General features: G+C 37.6%; 1 long non-coding RNA gene across 2 annotated transcripts; it reads right to left on the bottom strand.

The window, feature by feature from the left end:
- Positions 1–2,086: 2,086 nt before the first annotated feature.
- Positions 2,087–20,517, bottom strand: LOC107201200. 2 transcript variants are annotated; one of them, XR_001520089.1, is made up of 4 exons: positions 20,431–20,517; positions 16,562–16,611; positions 5,734–5,822; positions 2,087–4,871 (listed from the first exon to the last, which is right to left on the bottom strand). It is a non-coding gene; the product is annotated as an uncharacterized LOC107201200 (long non-coding RNA). The 2 variants fall into 2 exon arrangements; XR_001520090.1 differs by lacking the exon at positions 5,734–5,822.
- Positions 20,518–21,292: the final 775 nt, after the last annotated feature.

The raw sequence follows: 21,292 nt of genomic DNA, 5'->3' as shown, positions 1-21,292 counted from the left end.
CTCTAAAGCACAGTTTATTTAGCTGTGAGTTTCTCTTGAAAAGATCTGATAGATAAATTGTAAAGTCAGGCTATAATACTTTAATGTAAGTTGTGACAGATTTTCTACCTAGAGAATGTCTTTTTACTGAATTCTTAGAAAGTATTTCTTATTAGAAGTTCTTATGGCTGTACATAAGTAAGAAGTATGGTAACCCTTTTCAAATGGCAGTTAAAATTCCAGAGAGGAATTTAAGCTTAGAAACAGTAAGAACCAAATTTTTCCTTGAAATAATGCTTTTATTAATTGGTAAGTGTTCTATAATGACACTGAAAGTAAAATGTGTTCATGAAATACAAGATATCCCAAATGACAGTATCAAATCCATAAATTAAAGTTATTTTTTGTTGAAAATATTATTTCCAGATTCCTTAACAAAATAATGCAAAAAGCAGGGGAAAAACCCAACCCAACCTAACCTAAATCAAACCAAACCAAACCAACAAAGCCCTCTTTAAAAGCTGTTTTTCCTGGGACAGAAAAATACTTTTTTTTCTATTAAGCTTCTTGAAATACTCTAGATTTATTTCAAGTCCACATTTTGCAGATACTTGCTGCACTTTCAGATATACCTTCTACAATTGGGAAATGCTGTGGTTTTTTAAAAAGCTTTTGAAAATTTCTCAGAAAAGATTTCCTAGTAGCTTTGCTATTTGGCACAAAGCAATTTAGGACTATAGTTATGAAACAAACAAACAAGTTACATTTCAGTGTTTATCTGGAGTCTTGGGAAGTGTGTAAATGCATGGCAGTGTAAGATTATCCTCATGCTTTCAAAAACCCCCCTTTTGCAGCTCCATAATTCAAGTTTAATGTTACAATAATGGTAGGACACAGTGTGACAGCTACAAATGGCTCCCTGTCTGTGGCACTTGCTCCTGTACGGGGGAGGTCTGGAAGTATTCCTAACTCAAATAGCCATTTCTTGTCATATTTTCTGTCAGTCATCAAGGGCATGTCTTTCATGGAGAAAAACGGAGTAATTCACAGGATTCAAGTGCCACTGTGCCTTTGGTTGCCCTGAGCAGGTTTTCAGAGGGGATGAAGGGGAGGGTTTTCCACCATGAGGATGTAGGCAAGGAGAAGGCTTGCCTTCTGCTGTCAGTGTCACAGCCTTGGTCTAATGGCACACTTTGCCTTCCCACAAAAAGGCTAGGCAGCCCCATTAGTCAGAGAGACCTTGGAACCAGCACTTCCAATGTTTTACATCCCCTGTATCTGTATCTGCTGCTGGAGTTCTACCCTTTCCTCCCTCCCAGCTGAAGAGAAGACAGTGTCTCCTTCCCTTGAGAGGGAAGGAAAGGACCAGAAGGAACACAGAGAGATGACCAGGTCCCAGTTCTTGTCCCTGCTCTGGTTCCCAGGCAGGGGGGGAGAGGAGCACACTCTCACACACATCACTTTACCAGAGTGGGAAGTGAAGGAATGTTGACAGGACAGTCCCTTCCTACCAGCCAAGAGGGTCATGAACTCAACTCTCATACAAAAAGTATTATTAAAAACAAGCTGGGGAAAAGACTTCCTAGAATTTGGCTTGCAAGACAGAAAATAGCATTATTGCTGGAGCAGGAGCAAGTATGAAATCCTGGAAAACATTCATAAACATGATATATTTTTATTCAGTGTTTTAGATTCTAGTAAAGCTTTCATGACCCGGGTCTTTGCTATCATACAATCGTGTAAATGCTGTTGAAGCTGGGAGTACCATTTGTGCAGAATAAGTTAAGTAGAAAAATACTCACTGATATTGTCTAATGACTATTATATTAGCTGCATTTGATGCATTGTGCAATATACTTTTCAGATTTTCTGGACATTTCACTTGAGGCCAGAGGTCCTGTGCTGCATAGTATGTCTTTTGGCACAAATTTTCTGTAGATTCCAGGGTCATTTTGACACCTATTGATTTCTGCTTTTTTGTTTGTTTGTTTTTTGTTTTTTCTTTCCTCCCAGGACTCCCAAAATCTATTCAGCACCCCCAAAATCCATACAGAACCATCCAAAACCCCTCCAGGATCCCCTGACCCCTCCTCGATCCCCCCAAATCTCACCCAACAATCTGCTTCAACCAGAAATTCCAATGCAAATTCCAATATTCAGGAAGGTAATAATGGGGGGGAACCCCTGAGGGATTAGGAGATTGCAGGGTAGGATTTGTGGGTACCGGTGGGGTTGGGGGGTGTGAACCCCTTTTCTGTCCTCCTTGACCTTGACAAGCTCCCAAAAACTCCCCTAACACCCAAATTCTGATGGAGAAGGAAGGGGGGGGAGGTCATTTGGGGGATACTGGGGGGGTTCCCTGGGAATTTGGGGTGGGATTGGGGGTTCCAGAGGAATGGGTGCAGACTCAACTTTTGTCCCCCTTGACCTTGAGGAACTTGGTCATGCTGGACAAATATTTCTGGCTGGCCTCAGCCACTTCTTGGCTGTCTACAGGTTCACCATTTCATGCCCAAGCTGTGCTCCCAAATCATGGATTTGTCGCTGTAGATGACACTCTGCTTCTGCAGGGTCCTCTGCAGGGTTTTGCTGGTCTGGGCCTTGGTGGCCTCGTTGATCTGCGTCTGGTGCATGTGGCCACTGCTGGCCTTGCCCAGGTGGCCCAGGCTGAGCCCGAGGTCCTCATGGTGGGCCGCCAAAGTTCATCCTGTTGGCCTGTTTGTGGATCTCCAACAGCCCCAGGCCAGCAGCTTGGACAGTGGTGAAAATGATGGAGACAGGACTCAAACTTTTTTCCTAGGTTGTACTAGACCTAAATTAAAAATGTTTTCCTTCAACATATATTTTTTTTTTTTTTTTATTTTGAAGGCAGCCCTTCTAAAATAAAGCTAAATCAGGCAGTGGTGAGATCAGAAAGCTGTTCAGCTCTAACATCAACCAAGTGTGCAGTAATCTAAATTCAGTCAGTTAGGTAAAAATATTGGTGATTTTGGTGTTCCCACACTCGCAGTAACAAAGGGTGTTCTCACAGTCACAGTAACAAATGGCAATTCCTAGAGAAAGAAAGAAAAATGAGATAAACTTCTGCAGTGATGATTTAGATTGTGTGCGTGTTTCCACCGTCGTTTATTGCAGTGACTCCTGTGGAATGGCTAGCTGCCAGGTCCAGTTGTCAAGTGTCTGTCTTTCATTTAGTCTCTTTGTTATAATGTCAAGATGTCTCTTGTGTAGATAGGCTGAGAGGGAGAGATTACTAGCACGGGCACAGCGTGGCACAGGGTAACGCTATTTTCATCCCCAGCTGGGATCTCTGCATGGGAAGGGGCCAGGCTGCACCAGCTGAATGCCACGAGCACAGCTTCAGTGGTGTGTGTCTGCATCGTGCTGTTCCATGATGGATATGAGGTCAACAAGTGCTGCTGAAATTTCTTAAATCATGCTGATTCTTGTAAAGACAGTTATAAAACTCGTGTTGACTTCAAGAGAAACACATTCAGACCACAGGTCAGGGTCACAAAAGGGCCTGTGACAGAGCTGGAACAGAAAGTCTCAGAATTCTGTTATTCACTTAATTAAAAAAATCCATCTTCCCTTTATGAATTGAAGATCCTATCTTTCCCTATCTTTCTAACACTTTTTTTTTTTTTTTTTTTTTCCATTTTCCTGAAGTATTCAGGTCAGTTTATTTATTGTCCAAACTTACCTGAAGAGTTTGCATACTTGCCCATAGAAAGGAAAATTTTCTGCCTTCAAGTGATTGACCTTAGAAACTGCAGGTGTAACAAGGGCCTTCTAGGCAGCAGGGGAAAGTAGGAGTGGATGATGTTGTTCATTCCTGTAGAACAACTGAGTGAAATTGTATTTTTTATTATGCTTCATTTTCAGCCCTTACCTTTCTATGGCCTCTGCTTCCCCACTTCTATAAACTGGGCTATTATTGCCCTAAACCCTTAAACTGACCTTTTAACCAGAACTGCTTTACTATCCAGCCTGCACAGCAGTTTGTAAACATTCTTGCGGCACTCAGAGGACAAATAACTGTGTTTGGAAATACATTATAAAATATTTTATTTCCTATACCTTAGTGGAAATTTAGGATGGTGTCCTAAGAAGAATTTATTTGACAGTCTGTGAAGTCTTTTCACCATAGAGGTAATATGTTGAGCATCAGCCTGGAGTGTACTTTGTGTTGCAGGAGGCTTTATTTGCTAAGCAGTGAGGACTATAAGAGCAGGTTGGGCCAGATATAAAACAAATGCATTCTTCATATGAGCATATTGGACGTGTCCAGTGGTGTGAAACCGTGGTTTGATGTGATCATGCTTTTACAGGGCAGGTCTGATAGCGTGCTGACTAATGACAGGCTAAAAGCAAGCACTGGTGTCAGCCAGGGCTGAAGCTGTTTAGCTCAGAAAGTATGAGACTCCCATTTCAGAAGAGTGATTCTGGAATGTGCAGGAAACATTCTGCCTCATGAGAGGCTGAGGCAGAGAACAAAATCACGAGGCTGCAAAGACAATAACCTCTTGTTTTCTCCAGTGAGCCACCATTCTTTGTGTGTGCTGCAGATTTTTTTACAGATGGCAATAAACTTAGATTCTAGCACACCTTTTAAACCATCCTAACTGCATCACTTTGGTTAGGCATTGTACTTGGACAACGTCAGGAATTTTATTAAGTGACTTGTCACTAGAAAAATGCTGATTCCTTGATACTAAGTGTTTTGTGAAAGAATGTCAATGCTGTGAGCCACTGCCAAGACACAGAAAGGCTTTAATAGAAATTCACCTGCTGGGTAGATTCCTTGTTACTTCATCTGCTGTACTGCTAAGAGAAGATCCATAAAGAAAACTATTATCTTGAATGCTTATTCTTGCTGCTTTGAGATACTCCTGTTAGAAGACAAAATTAGCTTGAAGAGCACATATACAGAAACAAGTATATTTTTTAACCTAACAATTTAACATTTTGCAACAGATAACAGTTTAATATGCATGAGCATTAGCAGTTCTCAGTGACATATAAAACACAGCAGTGAAAAATGGCATTTGTAAAGTATTACCTAAAAGTACTGGTAAATTTAACTCTAATATTTGCCTGTATATATAAATATGATGAGGTATGGCATCAATAACATTTTTGTCCAACTCCCTGGCTCTGCATGTTTCTGAACACATTGTTGCTATGTCTGTCCAAGTTTATAACTTTTCTACTTTTCTCCATATGAAGATTTCCTTGCTTGATGACAATATTGGGATACCTGAGTTGTGACAGTTTTCTCCAGTAAAGCTGTTTGTGTTTCACATTCTTCTTAGTGAGAATGTGAAATACTTTATTTACTTTTAAAAAACTCTAAATATTCTGAACCTGAACATTTTGGCTGTTGCTCACATCTGAGATTACTATAGGGTCACACATGCATAGGTTTAACCCCTAGAGCTGTGCCATGATTTGTATCTATGGGACTGCATTAAGCAAGTGCTTTTAAACTTGGAATTGCACAGTTTACCATGTCTTAAAACCCCTTTTGTTTCTATGTTTTCAAGACTCTCTGTGTTTTTGTGTGTGTGTTTCTATGTGAAACACATGCCTATCCTTCGTTAAGAATATGGGCTTGAACTGTCACATGAAGTCAAACTTGCTTTGGAAAAAACAACAGTAATTCAGCTAGGGACTGAGCATCCCCTGAAATATGAGAGCTCAGGTGTCTCCTGTTGCCAGCTTATCAAGATCAGAGAAATCTATTGTCCTTACTGATTTATCCAGGTTTGTATTGCAGTAAGCGTATTTGCAGTGACAAAGTCAATCCCTTCTGGAGGTTTTCTTGCCCATTACTAATGTACCTGTATAGAAAGAAGCATCAGATTTTCTATTTTCCATGCTTTTCTTTAATGAAGGCTTTAAAAGGGACACTTAAAGCAGCTTGTTATGGTACAGTTCCTTTTATTTTGAAAACATTTACATTGTGTTGAGGCTTTCATTTACTTGGAAAAAAACCCAGTCTGCAGTCTTGGCAGGTATACTTTTATGGCTTTAGTGCCCATGAGGTCGTTAAGGGAGAGCCAGAGCAGGCACAGGGGCACACACACACAAATGGCAGAAGGAGATGTGAAGCAGGAAAGATTTATCTATAGATGTTTGGGACAATTTGCCTGACTCCACAACTTGCCTGTGGTCCACTAAACATTGCACTTGTAATACTCTCTGTACTAGAAATATCCAGCCTTCTCCAACTGCTTAGAACCATGGCAAGGCAACACAAACCCCTTTTTGTCTATAAGTCTATTTATGCCACTAAGATTAATACAACTGTTCTTGGGGGGCTACTGAAATGTAACTGCAGAAAAGTGTGACTATCTTATAGATGAATTTTAATTTTTAAAAAAAACCCCACAAATTTATAGTAGTTCTTCATGTCCTTCCAATTTTTGTATATTTTTTGGGCAGAGTTGATAGAAAAAAGGACAAACTCTTTTTTGATATTTTTGCAAAGAAATTTCCTTCGGGTGTTTCTGGTAGAAAATTAGTGGACTTGAATTTTCCCCAGCTCTAATGTATACTTGTTGCTACAATTTTTACTTGGAATTCAATGTATATTACTCCATGCTATTCTCTATTGCTTTGCTACAAAATTCCTTTGGAGGAAAAAGCATTATTTTTAATTGGTTAATTTATCAGTGCTAGCAGAAGTAAATTTAACAAATGGTCTTGTAGACTCACATCTCAATATTAGGTACTTTCCCTCCCTTTGGTTCTGCAGTATCAATTGAGAAAGGCTACATGGCATGTGCAGAAGTATGCAAGTTCTGTAATGTGTACAGCCAAAAGAGAACAAAGAAGCTGTTCTAGTTCTGTAGGAATGCAGCCTGGACTCCCTCACCTGCTCTTTGTCTGAGTAAGTGAACACATTTTGCTATGTGAGAAATCCTTTTTTTCTTTTTATTGGTATTACTTATGAACTATTGCAGAGTGGCTAAAATCATCAGAATGACTTAAAGGAGCTCATGGCCAAGTCCCACACTGCATTGTGTAGTCAATTCTAGCAGCTAGTATACATTAGAGCTGAGGTAATAAATCAAGTCCACTAATTTTTTTTTTTTTACCAGAAACACCTGAAGGAAATTTCTTTGCAAAAATATCCAAAACCAGCTTCTTTTTTTCAATCAATTCTCCTCAGAAAATATAAAAAATTTGTAAGAACATGCAAAACTACTATAGAGTGTTAAAAAAAAAATTGCTTATAAAATAATAATGTTTTTCAGTACTTATATTTAGGTCGTCTCTCAAGGCCTTATCTAGCTCTTGTATGACATCAGAACCTGATGCTCAAAAAATTTCCTCTCGAAAGTCTGAGGACTGTAATGGAAGACCCTATCCCTTTCCTTATCCATCATTTGATGCTGTTTGTGTGAATGGGCCTCAACATCCTGCTTCTTTGTATCCTTTTTTGCTTCCCCAACATCTAACAGGGTTTTTTTTTGTCCATAGCTGTGGCCCTAAATGTGGACTTAGATTTTGACCCACACTCTTGTGTGTCCATGGACTATGTAGGCACTTTTCCCCTCTCCTTTCTGGCTGCCATAGATTTAGCCGATGTGTAGTCCCTGCAATTAGGTTCACAATGAAAGGCTGATGAGAGAGATTTCTGGAAAGAATACAGACATGTAAGCATTTGCTTCTTCTTAAGGATGGGGAAGGATGGTGGCTGCTGCTTTGTGGAGGGTGATGGGGAAGGGGGCTGCACACAGATATTCGGGTAAGGAATCAACCAGTTCAGTGCTTGATTCAGAATTCCAATTTAGATTGATCATGCAGAATGAGGCAGAAACACTTGGGCTGAAATTTATTTTTGCCTTTTGTATTGGTAAAGCCACAGATACCCTGTTTTAGAGAATGGTGTTGTAACTGAGTACTAGAAACTGACTTCAAGAAGGAGGGGACCTGCCTTGGAAAATTCTGGGGGGATTCTGGCAGTTAAGTTGTTGTATATTATAGCAATTATACTTTATAAAAAAAGTATACACTTTACTTTTGCCTTTGGAGTCAAATACATGAAAAAGGACCACAAGAGTTTCTTTTCTATTTCCTGTAACAAAATAATGCATGCTAAAGAATCTGATATTTTGAAGAAGATTTAATGCTACTAACTTGATTGTTTTAAACATTTTAAAAAAACCCTTTTGGCTCCAATATGCGTCCCTTTTATGTATAACAAAGAATGGACTGTATGATATACAGGTAGTTTGGCCCTCCCTCTGCCCCATCTGGGGACTCACCAAGTAAGAATTTGTTTGTTGATTGTTTCACTTTCCACTTCTCTGGAACATGGATATCTGGTCTAGCACACATTAGCAAATGTTATTTTTTTTCTGCTAGGTATCAGACATTTTTTTTTATTGACATGCATTTATTTTCTAGTAGCAGGAGCTTTATTTTTATTGGAAATGGGTCTCAAATAAATGTGGATATTGTATATTTTTTGATATTTACCATCCGTTCTAACAACAGAATTCAGTTGCTGCCATCCTACTGGCCATCATCAGAGCTGTTAAGTAAGATTAAACTTAACATGAAGTTATGAAAACTTTGGATTCAGAAGAAATAGCACCCTCTTTTCTCCAGGCTTATTTTTTTTAGTTAAAGATGGCTGATTAAACAATAACATCAGAAAAGAATACTTCAGATAAAAGAAGGCTGGATTGTATTTTAGAGCTGTGTATTTCTCTAGTTCCTGTTATTTAAGGATCAGGAGATTATTTTCCTGTTTGAACTGCCACAATGGCAGAAATGACACAGAAGTTAATAAACAACTATGGGTAATAAGACTGCTTCTCTACTACAGAGTTTTGGGATCCTGAGTTTGCAACAGAAAACCATGAATGGTTAAGACAACGTGGTTTCAAGTGGTCGAGTGTTTGAATTTAACTTTACTTTTTACAATTTATAGATGTAAATATGAAAAGTTTCTCTCTCTGCTAATACAGATTTCTTGCAGAGGCAGTGCTATTATTTTATAAAATATCCTTCCATGTAAAATATAAGGAGGTGATAAAGACTAGCATCTCTCTGTGAAAGGTAAAGTTTATGATATAATTTAAAATTTATATCATGTTTATGATATAATTTAAATTTTAGCACATTTTAAAAAGGGAAAACAACTTTTAAAATGACTTGGCATTGCCCCAAACTCATTGAAACCAGTAAGACTTTTACTGATTATATCAATCAAATAAACCCAAGGCTAGGCTAATGGTGACTGCTTTTGATATTTCATAACTTTTCTGTGTGTAACAGATGTATTTATTAAATGTATGGATACTTCCCCTCCATCTCCCACATCCTTTCAGAAAGATTAGAGAGGATCGGAAAATAAAATGTAACCTATAAAGTAATTTCTGTGCAATAAATTAAATTAAGATCAACAGCTAAGAAGAAAGGGAAACTAGGTGAGAATTATAACGTCCCCAGATATCAGCAGGACAAATTCTCCCAGTCCTTTTTGAATGGTTGTGTGAAATTTTCTTCCTTCCACAGAAGCCCAGTGAATGTTCATGGATTGTTTAATGAGGAATGGGGAGCATTTGCACATAGATAGGAGTTACTTCTAGCATGAACTCAGTCACAAAACCTGACTGTGAAATATCCTGTTAGATCACTCAATCTGTGTACCTCCAGAGGCAGGGCTCCTCTTCGGCCAGGTCTGCCCTGTGGCATCTCAGACCACAATTCTTGTGTACATAATTCCTTGACTTTTATGAGGCAGAAAAACACAGCTGACAGGCTAAAGTAAAGCAATGGTGATTGTCAACATATTTTCCTGTCTTTCTTACAGAGATGGCAGAATATAGAGCACGTGTAAATGTATAGAGATTTTTTAGTACATATCTGGGTTGATTTTAGTAAAATAAGCTAAAATTCTGCCTGATTTCAGTAAGAATAGAAGCTGTCCTGCTTAAAAAACAGATTCTGTATTTGATTTCCTTTATTTTTTCATCTGCTAGCCTTAATTTGTCTGTGATTTCATGTAACAGCAGTGGTTCTAAGGAGAAAGAATGAGCTTACAACAAGGAGAATGAAGACTCAGAGGCAGTCTCCCTTTATAAAACGTAAAAATCTGGACTTATATGAATTCTGTCATTCTGTCCATTTATTGTCACAGCCTGGGTTTTCTGAGTGCTGTGGCCTTCCCAGAGAAGCGTCCTTGGAAGGACACTCAGGCACACAGGCACTCCCTGACCTGCCAAGAGTGGTCTCAGTCTGAGCCCTGAAAAGGGCTGGTGAGTGGCTACAGCTCTCCAGGCAACATCTAAGTGACTTGGAAGGAGAAATGGGAGCTTCATGTGGTGTTCTGCAAGAAGCCTTTATTCTCAGTCCAGGGATGAGAAAAACTTTAACTACCACAAAAAGGTCAGGGACAAAGGACTCCAGACAGTCAGAGGGAAACAGGGATTTATATAGGAGCATTAGGACTGGTCAACTGAGAGTTCAGGGGAGGAACAAAAGCAAAGCCCAATGGGGTACATATAATTTGCATAAGGTGCATATTTTTTTAATTTGCATGGGCTGTAAGGTGTCCTGGGGGCGACTCCTTTCATTGCCCCAACAAAAGAAGCTTGTCTACAGCTTTCCCTCGAAGGGAGAAGTGTGGATTCTTTGGTAATAGGCCCACTGGCCTCTGCAATCTATGATGTGAAGCCTGTAAACTTTTTTCTTTGTGAGGACAAGTCTTGAGCAACTTCATCTAAGTGAAGTGTGATTTACCAGAAAAAGTATACATTTCAGAAGTGGATTGTCCTCAAAAAAGGCTCCTCAAGGACTCTGGAGTAGTGTAATTTCACAGGACACCTCCATACCTTGTGTCTCAGAAAGGTTTCATTGATCCTGGGTTAGTCTGTTTTTCCCCAGCTTCTTGGTAAAACTATTGCCTGCCATTCTCCTCTGTTGTGTAGTCCCCAGCAATGCTTTAATTTGCAAAACTCCTGAATAGTATATGTTAACTATTCTTATTGACTACTCTTCCAGCAGCCCAGGTGCACACAGTTTCTAACATTTACTTTCAGTGGGATTTCATTTTTTTCCCCTTTTATTTATTTTTTTTGTTGTTGTGTGGGTTTTGTTGCTGTTTTTTTGGTGTTTTTGTTTTTATTTTTTTTGTTTTAACTGAGCTAATTCTTAGTGACTGATTAGCTCTTTTTAGCAGTAGAATAATGTGACCAATATCCACAGTTTTTTCTTAATCATCATTGTTGTCTTTGCTCCCTTTTTTGTCTAGAGCAGTTTTAATTCAGCTGACTTTGTTTTTCCCCTTTTGTTACTGATAGACTGTTTTCAGTGTGCTGACTGTAAAAAATTCTTTTGGAAAACTGCCTGGTTTCTCTCTAGAACCTGATGTAAAGTCTTCAAAGTAAGATTAAGAGCTTTTTGTTCATTTATTTATTTACAAACAGTGTCTTGAAGAAAGGGAGATTTGGGTCTTTTATTCCATAGACACTGAATTTCGAGTTGAAGTCTTCTAAAGATGAAAGCTCTTTGCATCAGTTCAATATAAACAGAATATTCTAATTAGTTCTAGAGGGATAACCTGCTAGAGAGTGCATGAATCAGGAAAACTGTAATCAGTGTTTATCATTGCTGGTCTTATTGATAGTTTACTGATTTTATATTTTTTATTTTTCATGAAGAAATGCACAATAATATGGAAAGGTGAGGATGGTCTGTGATTATTAGTCATCCTAAGGGTTGGAAATGCTGTGGAAAAATAGTCTGGAGCAAGTATAAGAAATACTCTTGAGTGAGTCTTGCTGTATACCACTCACCTACTGTCAAACTCAACAAATATATCTTCTGAAAACCTTCAAATTTTGATCTAAAACTCATTATAATAAATAAAAGTTATTCTGATAGCTAAAAAGAGACTGAGATTTGAAGTTATGTTAGTTTGAGATAGAATTAAGTCTTATTTTTTGTTCAGATCTCCAAAATATAGCTGATGAGTATTGGCAAGGCCATTCACAGTTACCAGGTGTTTAGTTTTTTAATTTAGAAGTCTTAGAATTGTCTGTCAGTGTGAAGAAATAAAGCTCTGATACATCTGAGGCAAGGAAAATATATTCCCCAGGGACAGTGCCTCATGGATACTGTTAGGATCTGATTATTAAAAAATGCCTCTGCCCAAACAAAGGTGGAAATGAAACTAAAGTCAATAGTACAGATTTTATTTAGCAGTAAATGTGAGGTAGAGAGATATAAATAGGGCAGAAGAGAGAGAGATTAAACAAAGATATCACCATGTGGATTCCTGCGGTGTTGTGCTGGTCCTTCTTCACTCTGGTCTGCTTTGTGGTGGGTTCCCCTGAGTGTCCTAGAAATACCACTTTTATTGAATCCAAGCACTGTGGATCCACAAGATCTATATGCTGTTGCCACAACTTGGGATGGTGTGTGTGTAACTGGCTGTTCCCTTTCTCACATTTTGCCATGGTGGGAATTTTTGTCCGGATAGGCTGCCTAGGTCAACCTCACCAGGCCTGGGGTGTTCACATTGTTGCTGTCTGCACTTTTCTCACAGTCTACCCAGTGGAATTTTATCCAGTGTCCTAATTCCAAACCTTCATCTCCTTTTAGGTCTGGTTTTGTTTGCCATCTGTGCTTTAGTTCCTGTTGTGGTGGCTTACCTTGTGGGATCTTCCTGCTTTGACAGTGTTTGAGACAGCTAATTGTGCTTCACTAAGTCCTCACAGATGCCACTCATATTTTAGGGCATGACTGGTCAGGATTCAATTTGTTTTGCTGATATTTCAGCAACTGCATTAGGGTGTCTGAACATGATCACAGAAACATAAATAAAATATTGATCCCCTCACTGCTGGTTGTATTCTGATTAAAAGACCAAGACTTGAGTGATGCTTATTACAGTCTTCCTTTTTTCTTTTTTTTTTTTTTGAAGACTCCAAAGTACATAATATTAAAAATACAGTCTGGTTTAAAAGATTAAACCAAACAATTTTAGTTTTAAGTTATTGATATTTCCTTCATTTGCATCTCTACTAACAAAAGGACTGTATGGTATGGGGATAGATTGCCATAATAAAGAGGCTTACATCTTTTAAAGCAGCCCTGTAAATCTTCTAGAATTGCTGGCAAAAAAAGAAATACACAGATAATATATGAACCTAATCCAGTGGCTGCAGAAATCAGCAGGCATGCTGGAAACACACTTTTGACCAGACAAGCAAGCTGTGCCCAAGGAAACTATAAAACCAAATAAGCAAAGAGCTTGGAAATGCTTCTGAGAATTGCGAGGAAGAAACATGAAATGCAGCATATTAAAAGTGAAGCTAGAAGCAGTGTAAGTTTATTATTTTTATTTGTAAAGGTAAGGTAGAAAATAAACAGCTATCCATCAAGGATGGATAGTGAAGTCCTGAGCCTCAAGTTAGGCTTGTTAGTGAATTGGTTTTTGGATTTTTTTTTAGAAGATGATTTCTTGAAAATAAAAAAACCCAAAACCAAACCAACTGTTGAATTGAAACAGTGCATAAACTGAAAACCATTTAAGGGATCATAAGATCAGATCACATTTCCTTCAGGCAGTTTTGCAAGATGTCTGGCATCCCAATTTTCATGTCATTCAAAATATGGGCAAACTGGAACAAATGTAACCAACTAAACTCAAATGGAATAATTTTGAAGTAGTTGAAAAGAAAATTCTTCTGGACCCTAAACCTCAGTTTTGACTCCTAAACATAGATGAAGTTTTGAGTTTTCAGTCTAAGCTTGAGTAACACATTTGCAGAGCCTTGAAGACTGACAAGTGAAAAAAAGAGGAAAAATTTCAGTCCTGCTTAAATCAACACTATGTAGGCCATTTGTGTGTTAAATATATTACCTTAATCCTAGCTGACAAAATGAAACTGTTCCATTTGTTTTATTTATACTGTGATATTTATCAAAAAGGTGATAAAGATAAGGTTATAAAACTTGAATAGAAGTACATGTTTTACACCAAGTGTTATTAAGTCCCTAAGAAGTAATGCTATCTTTATTTATTGTAATGTCTGAGAGAGAATGATTTTACAATTATTTTGACTATCACACTTAATTGAAATGAGAATGTGTAAATTTTCTGTAAGAGAAAAACAGATGGTGGTACTATAATATAGTTGCAATTTAGGCTGTGTTAATTCCTCTTTATAAGCCTGAATCTCCACCTCATTACCTAACATTAATGAATTCATGCCACAAAAGGTTCAGCTAAGGGAAACAATAAAGAAATAAATGCACAAACTAAAAGAGCAATGAAATTATCATCTGAAGAAAAAACTTACATGATTCACCATGTCAGTAAAGGTACAGGAATAATTGGTTATATGGATCACTGCTCCTGCTGTGTTGTATAAGGAATCACTGGATCAGTCTCATACACACACATCCCTGGAGGGAGCGTGACTAGGAGAACAATTGCTTTTCTGCAACAAAAAACCTTGAGAACATTTGTTGCCATCCACTGGCAGTTTCATAAACAATGTCATGTCTTCAAAACACATGGATTAAAATCTTTCATTTTAGACTGTTCAGTTACTCTGTTACTGGATCAAATCTATGCAGTCCTGTTAATTTTAGCAACACAGTCCATGGACACTAGACCTCAAAAACATTGTAAATACAAAAAGAGGGTGAGAAACATCAGTGGGTGGCACTGATCTTGGAGATAACTGTCTTTTCTTTCAATTTCAGAGATGATAATGGTCTAATTCAGACATCAGGCAACATAGTGGTGTTAGAAGGATAAATCCAGACTTGGCCTTCTTAACTTATATGCTAAATGTGATGTCTGTAAATATGAACTGACATCCTAAACCCACTGGAATGTGTCTGGGTTTGCATGTGGGAATGTGATGCTTTAGCTCCTAAAGAAAACTGTAGCTGCGAACAACCCTTCAAGAGTTGTTCATTGTCAGTGAACTATTGACAAATTTTCCTTCCTTAACCACAGCCATTACCTTCTATCTTACAGGACATGCTCAGACTACAGGGATGATGGAGGCCTCTTTGCTCTTCTAAAGTTACAAGATTTGCATTGAGAATGCTTGACTATAATTTGCTCTTACAAATCTCAGGTCTGTTAGAAACTGGAGTTGAAAAGAGAGTTCCACATGCCTGCAAACAGAGTAAGAAATAGCTAAGAACAAGCAGAAGAGGTTAGTTTTCACCAAAAGCCAGCACAAGGTGCTCACTCCATTTCACAACTCTCCCATGAACTGGAGGAAACAGTTTTTGTTTATAAGTAATGTGAGAAGGAAGCCGAGTGCTTTTCTTACAATAGCCATCTAATCAAAGCAGTGGAATGCAGTGAAATCATTAATACTCATGAATTTTCTGAAAGACCAGTGATTGACTCAGTAGTAACTTGTGTGTTACATGTGTGAGTTTGTGCTGGACTTTTTTTACCAGAGGTGTGAAACAACCTTAAAATTATTAACTGAGACTGTGCTTTACACTTATATTACACTCTCCTCTGCCCATGTCTCTGTGGGAGCCCCATTCTAGTGAAAGTGCAATGTGAACATATGAATCAGCTAAACACAATTAATTTTAACAGCGTTCCTTCCAGGGTCCATAAATACCTATAGATTCAAATGGTCATGAAAGGATTGTTTAAGATGTAAATTACACACGTACTGGCTATTTTGACATAAATTTAAAAATAGCCCTAATGTTGTCATGATGAGTAGTACAGAGTAGCCTAAAGGATTTTCTGTCTTCCTTTGAGCTTTTTTTTATTTTGTGTAAAATACTGTAATGCAAGTATTGTGCACCATTGAAGTGATAGTCAAGATTGCCATTAAAAGCTATTGTATTTAAAACCTGGCAATTAGTTCAACAAATGATTTTTGTTTTGTTTTTAACAAGCAGGTGATAAAAAAGGGAGCAACGAAAGAAGTTCATGGGATGGAGGCTATAAGCTAAAGTGAATGATCAGTCAAGGCTGTCAACATTTTATTTAGTGTATTTCTCTTCTGTTGCTATTTATGTTCCAATTCAGAAATAAGGGGGATTTCTCTCTTCAGCCCCCTGCCAGACTGGAGCAGATTGTTACATTGCACTGTGTTTGAGCTGCACAGAAAACCTAAGAGTCGATTTTTTATTATATTCATTTTAATGTAGAGGATACCTTTATTTCTCTAGCAGTAAAGTCACCCCTTTTTCCTTCCCATTCACTCAGGTCTGTGTCAGTTATTTCACATGAAGGACAGGATGCATTTTAAGTTTAGTGTTGTCATGCACAGATACCTGAGGTACTACAATAATCCCATGATTTTATATGGTGAGCAGACTAGGCTGCCATATAGCAACGTGGCTTTAGAGAGAAGTGACTGCCTTTTAGTTCCACAATTGCATTCTTTTCTGATTTACATTCAGCTCTTGTACACACTTTCTGCAGAAGCACTACATAATTTAGTGTAGGGAAGAAAACGGCTAGGTATACGGTAAAAATCTGGTTGGTATGAGTTATTTTTTCTCTGCTTCGAAGAAGGTAGGGAGGCAAAGGCAACGAGATAGGAGCATGCTAATGTCTTACCATTCACTTGTTTTTTTTCTCATCATGGATATGTTCTTTTCTTATGACCCCTGCAAAATGGCATTACCATTAGATAGTAAACAAAAAGACCTCTCTAAAAATATAACACTTTAACAAATTGTTTAGCAATGACTGCATGCAGCCATCAGGAAAAAACACTGACTAGGATGACAGAATTTCAATACTGAATGTGAAAGTATTAAAATAATCTGAGGATTGACTGGAAAAGAAAAGTCTGATTAAATTTTCTTGATAGCTTCTGTGGCAGAAAAGAAACCAGACGTCTCTCTGTCTATATTTATTACTGGAACCTCTGTTCATTCTTCTTGGCTACTGTAATAGAGGGGGGATATTATCTCCTCTTGGGAACTGAAAGGCTCAGCCGGAAAGATATTGTCACTGTTCAGCCATTGAGTCTAAATTTCTGTTTTTAAGACTGTTCTCAACCTTTGCCCAAAACCAAAAATGAACCTGCCAAGTATTTTCTCCCTCTTTACAGGGATTAGAAGCACTGAAATACCATAAAAGAGATAGTTTTAATGTTTTAAAGTTTAGGCCAAACAGTGTTGAGGAGATAAAAGTGTATCTAAACCTTATTCCTTAAAGAAAGAGAAGTGAAAACATTCAGATAAACATCCACATAATATTTTTGTTTTGATTAGAATGATCTTTTTATCATTGCTACTTTCCATCAATCATAGTTTAATAATCATCTCAATTTTTTTCTGTATGTTTGCTGGTTTTTCCTTTCACTGTTATGGTTTCACCAAATCTTTGACAATAACCAAAACAGAATGAATAGAGGATGGATGAGGCAGTAAATCTTAAATTTCAGCTTTAAAAAGTTTTTCTGGAAGGTAATGGTAAAGAAAAGCTGTACATTATCTAGGTAACTGCTAGATTATCTACCAAATACCTCATTTTCTATGGAATGAAGATTAATAGAAATCTAAACCACACAGGGTAGGAGTCCATCCTGTTACTTTTAGGCATGTACACTGTTGATTACTAATTTGAGGCTATTCTCTGCATCTAGTGCATATTAGAGGTCCACTTTACTTGTAATTTTTACCAGTCTAAAAGAAAAAGCCTTTATTAGCCTTATGTGTAGGACTGTTCCTAGTCTAAACTAGTGACAAGACTAACACAAGTCTGAACAAGTGTAAATGTGCTCTTTACATGATAAAAAGAGCTTGTGCTGACTGAGACATGCACGATACACCGCTCTAAACATCCACCTCTAATGACATTAATCTTTCTTGTGATACCTATTTGCCATGGACCTGTTGCAACTTTCAAATCTCTCAGGACTCTGTCAGCAGCTTAAATCAGGGGCCATTTTATTATCACTAGAGTGGAAACGAAAGCCACATCTATGTTAGCATTTTTGTCATTATGGCTATACCAGTTAGGGGATATGATGTTTAGTGACATTTTTATGCGCACACAAACAGCAACATAAGCAAATCTAGTCATAGCTTCAACTTTTATGCAAGTAGTCAGCATAAACTGCATGGGCAAAATATCACTTTTACTGTTAGGAGATGCATCTCTGCTAGAAGGAATTTCCAATTCATTGAGAGGCCCTTTCTAATGGAGACAAGAGGTAAGAGAGTGACATGATAGTGCTTTCTCTGAAATGTAATTTGTTATGATTGTTTTGTCCTGGAGTTGAACACCTTAAAATATTCTGTCTAATGTTGTTTGTTTCCTCTGTGCTGAAGGAAAATAGAACAAAATAAGTGATATTGAGTCTATGAAGCAATGTGAATGAAATACATAAGGAAGAATAACCTTCTGAAAAAGTTTTGCAGAAAAGTATTCGATTTATTAACTTCTTAAAAGAAAGCATCTAAGAATGAAAAAAAGTGAAACAGCACTATGCTTCTGGGAAAAAAAAAGGCAGAAAGCTTTCTGATTGTCTCTCATAATGTTATGTGTCTCATGTTTTTGCATGTTTCAATAATTTAATTAGGGTACAATTGAATTTATGAGGTGGAAGGATTTTAAATCTTTAAAATATACATTTTAAAATGTAAATTTTTTAAATGATACACCAAATCCTGAGTAAAGTGGATAGAGTCAGCTCCACTCTTTTCAGCTGCTATTTGGATTACCATAAAATAATGTTAAAAGTGCTGAGATTATTCTCTGTCACAGAGGCCAGTTGCACAGAGCTTTTTGTACAAAGCCACCCTCTTACTCTACAAAATGGATGGATGCACAAAACCTGCCTGTTGGATTTGTGTCTTTATTTGTGTGTACAGTGATTGCTGGCTGGACCCAACACTGTGTTCAAAGGGTAGAGACATTTGGGTGCCAGTATCCAGCATTGAACTTGTTGCTTTTTTGCTACCTGATATCCTTTAAATATATTTTACTACCATGAGAAGTATTTGACATGAAGGGATGCTTCAAAGAGATCTTGCAGTCAGCAATAATGATGACTCTTTCATACTTTTACAGACAGTAGCATTTAAACAGCTAAGGAAAGCTACATGCCAAAATGGACAATCTATACATGATCTTCCTCGTTGCTCCAAGTGTGCAGAAGTTTAGGCTTTTTTTCTTCAAAATATTGGATGTGAGAGAAGCTAGGGGTCCATTGGATGCAAACTCCAGAGTGTGCAATGAAGTCACACAATAGTATGATACAGAAGAAAGTTAACTGAACAAACATGTTAAAGTGATTGCAGGTGAATGCTGTTTGATCTGTGCTTTGTATTTTGATCAACATTTTGCACTTTGATCAACACTTTGCCAACATGCCAAGGCAATGTTATGCCTTTTGTATGTCATGGAAATGCCATGGAATATTTTAGCAGTGAAAATGCTGAGAATTTTCGGTTTCATGTCTCAAAACCAAACAGAATCTATTAAATTTCCTACATAAGAAACAGTAATTATGTTTTTCCTATTGACAAGATAATAGCTTGTTGTTTTTTCTCCTACAATACCCCTGTGTTTTCTCTGGAAGCCTGAATTATTCTTTTGAACTCTGCATGATGTTATAATGGGATTTCCTTGCTTTGATAATACCTTCTGATGAATTGAGAGTTCATTATTTCTGAAATAGTTTGTGTATACACTCCTTCTACGTTAAGGACAATATATTAGGGTGCTGGCCATATGGGCTTTTTAGGTGAAAACGCCTTATGACAGTGGACTAAATACATCTTGTGAAAATCAGATATAATTTTGGATATCTCTGTGGACAGCTGACATTTGAGCACTGGGAAAAAATGCAGAGACAGAAGAACAAGTCTTAGATACTGGCCTATGCACTGCAGAGGCTCATTAAGACACAGGGCAAATGTGAGCTGTGATGAACAAACAGACTTCATACTAAAATATGAGGAAGAAGAGGGGAAAGTGAATTGCTTAAAATGATCATCCAAATTCAAAATTGAAGGTCTGAGATGGAAGGGAGCTGTGGTTCAAAAGACAAGCCTTGATTTAGAGAAGAAAAATCACTGACAATCTTGAAGAATGTGGAGAAGTGCTGGGAAAGGAAAAGGATGAAAAAGTCAAGTATAGTACAGATATGAACATTTCTTATTCTACCAAACAGAGATTGAAAGAGCTACAGACTTTCTGTTGTGCATCACACCTGTCAAATGTGCATGAAAATGGTAAAAACCAGACAGAACAATTAATTCCCTCACTGGGCTTTGAGTGGGTATGGATGATCTTTTTGGGGATTTGGGAATAGAAATGAATAACATTGGATTTAGCAGCTACACACCCCAAAGCACAAGCTACTGCTTAAAATCTTCCCTTCCCAAAGAAATTAAGGGCAGGTGTGAATCTGCATTTGGCTCCTTTCACAACAGTATCTATCAGGGAGAGGTCAATGACGTGTAACTTACCTGCTGGCCACTTTTTCCTCCATCCAACGAAGCTCAGCTTTTCCTATAAACTCACAGCTCGGAGGGGTACAGTTGATTGGCTTTCCTTCTGTTCTGTTCCTCTTCTTTGATTTACAGCAGTCTCCCACACTTTTTTCATAGGTCCTTTTCTAACTTCACTGATAAGGGATTTCTCTGTGTCCAATTAGCAAGGCTAGTGTATCAGGCTGGAACTAGATAATTAAAAGAATGAAAAGACACAGAGTGACCTTGGTTCACAAACCTCCATGGGCAATTTATAAAACTTTAAAGATTTCAGGAAAATGTATTAATGTTATTATTTTATATCTTGTTCATCTGAAACAGGTCAGTTGTTCTTATATAACTTCAAGGTCTGTCTAAAATAAAGAAAAAGGTGAATTTCTTTAATTTTTTCTTCTTCTTTTTTTCTTTTTCAAACCATGCTTTTTATAATTATGCATATCTAGGACAAAACTGCACTTTTCAAGTTTCCAAATGAGGGAATGACTTTACTGTATTTTATTTAAAAGATTATTGTTTGCATTGAAGGGAGAATATGAGTGGCTCAATTCTCATGGTAAATCCAGAGCAGTAGAAACCACACAAAGCAAGAAATGCCACACTTCATTTTATCTCTCCTGCCTCTCACATATTTTGTTTAGAAGGAGCAAGGGAGAGATGTAGTAGCTGGGTAAAGTCCTTTTTTGGCTCTTCCTTTTGTGCTATTTATAGAATGACATACTTGTGCTTTTAGCAAAGAACAAAGGTGCCAAAAAGTAATGGGGGAGGTGTAACTAATAGGTTTGAAATTCATCTTACATAGCTGGACTCAACTAAATGAGAGGGAGATGTAGTTCAGTTA

The sequence above is a fragment of the Parus major genome, chromosome 3, assembly GCF_001522545.3.
Source record: "Parus major isolate Abel chromosome 3, Parus_major1.1, whole genome shotgun sequence".
NCBI lineage: Eukaryota > Metazoa > Chordata > Aves > Passeriformes > Paridae > Parus > Parus major.
The sequence above is the reverse complement of the archived record's forward strand: the minus strand, read 5'-3'. Positions and strand labels throughout refer to the sequence as shown.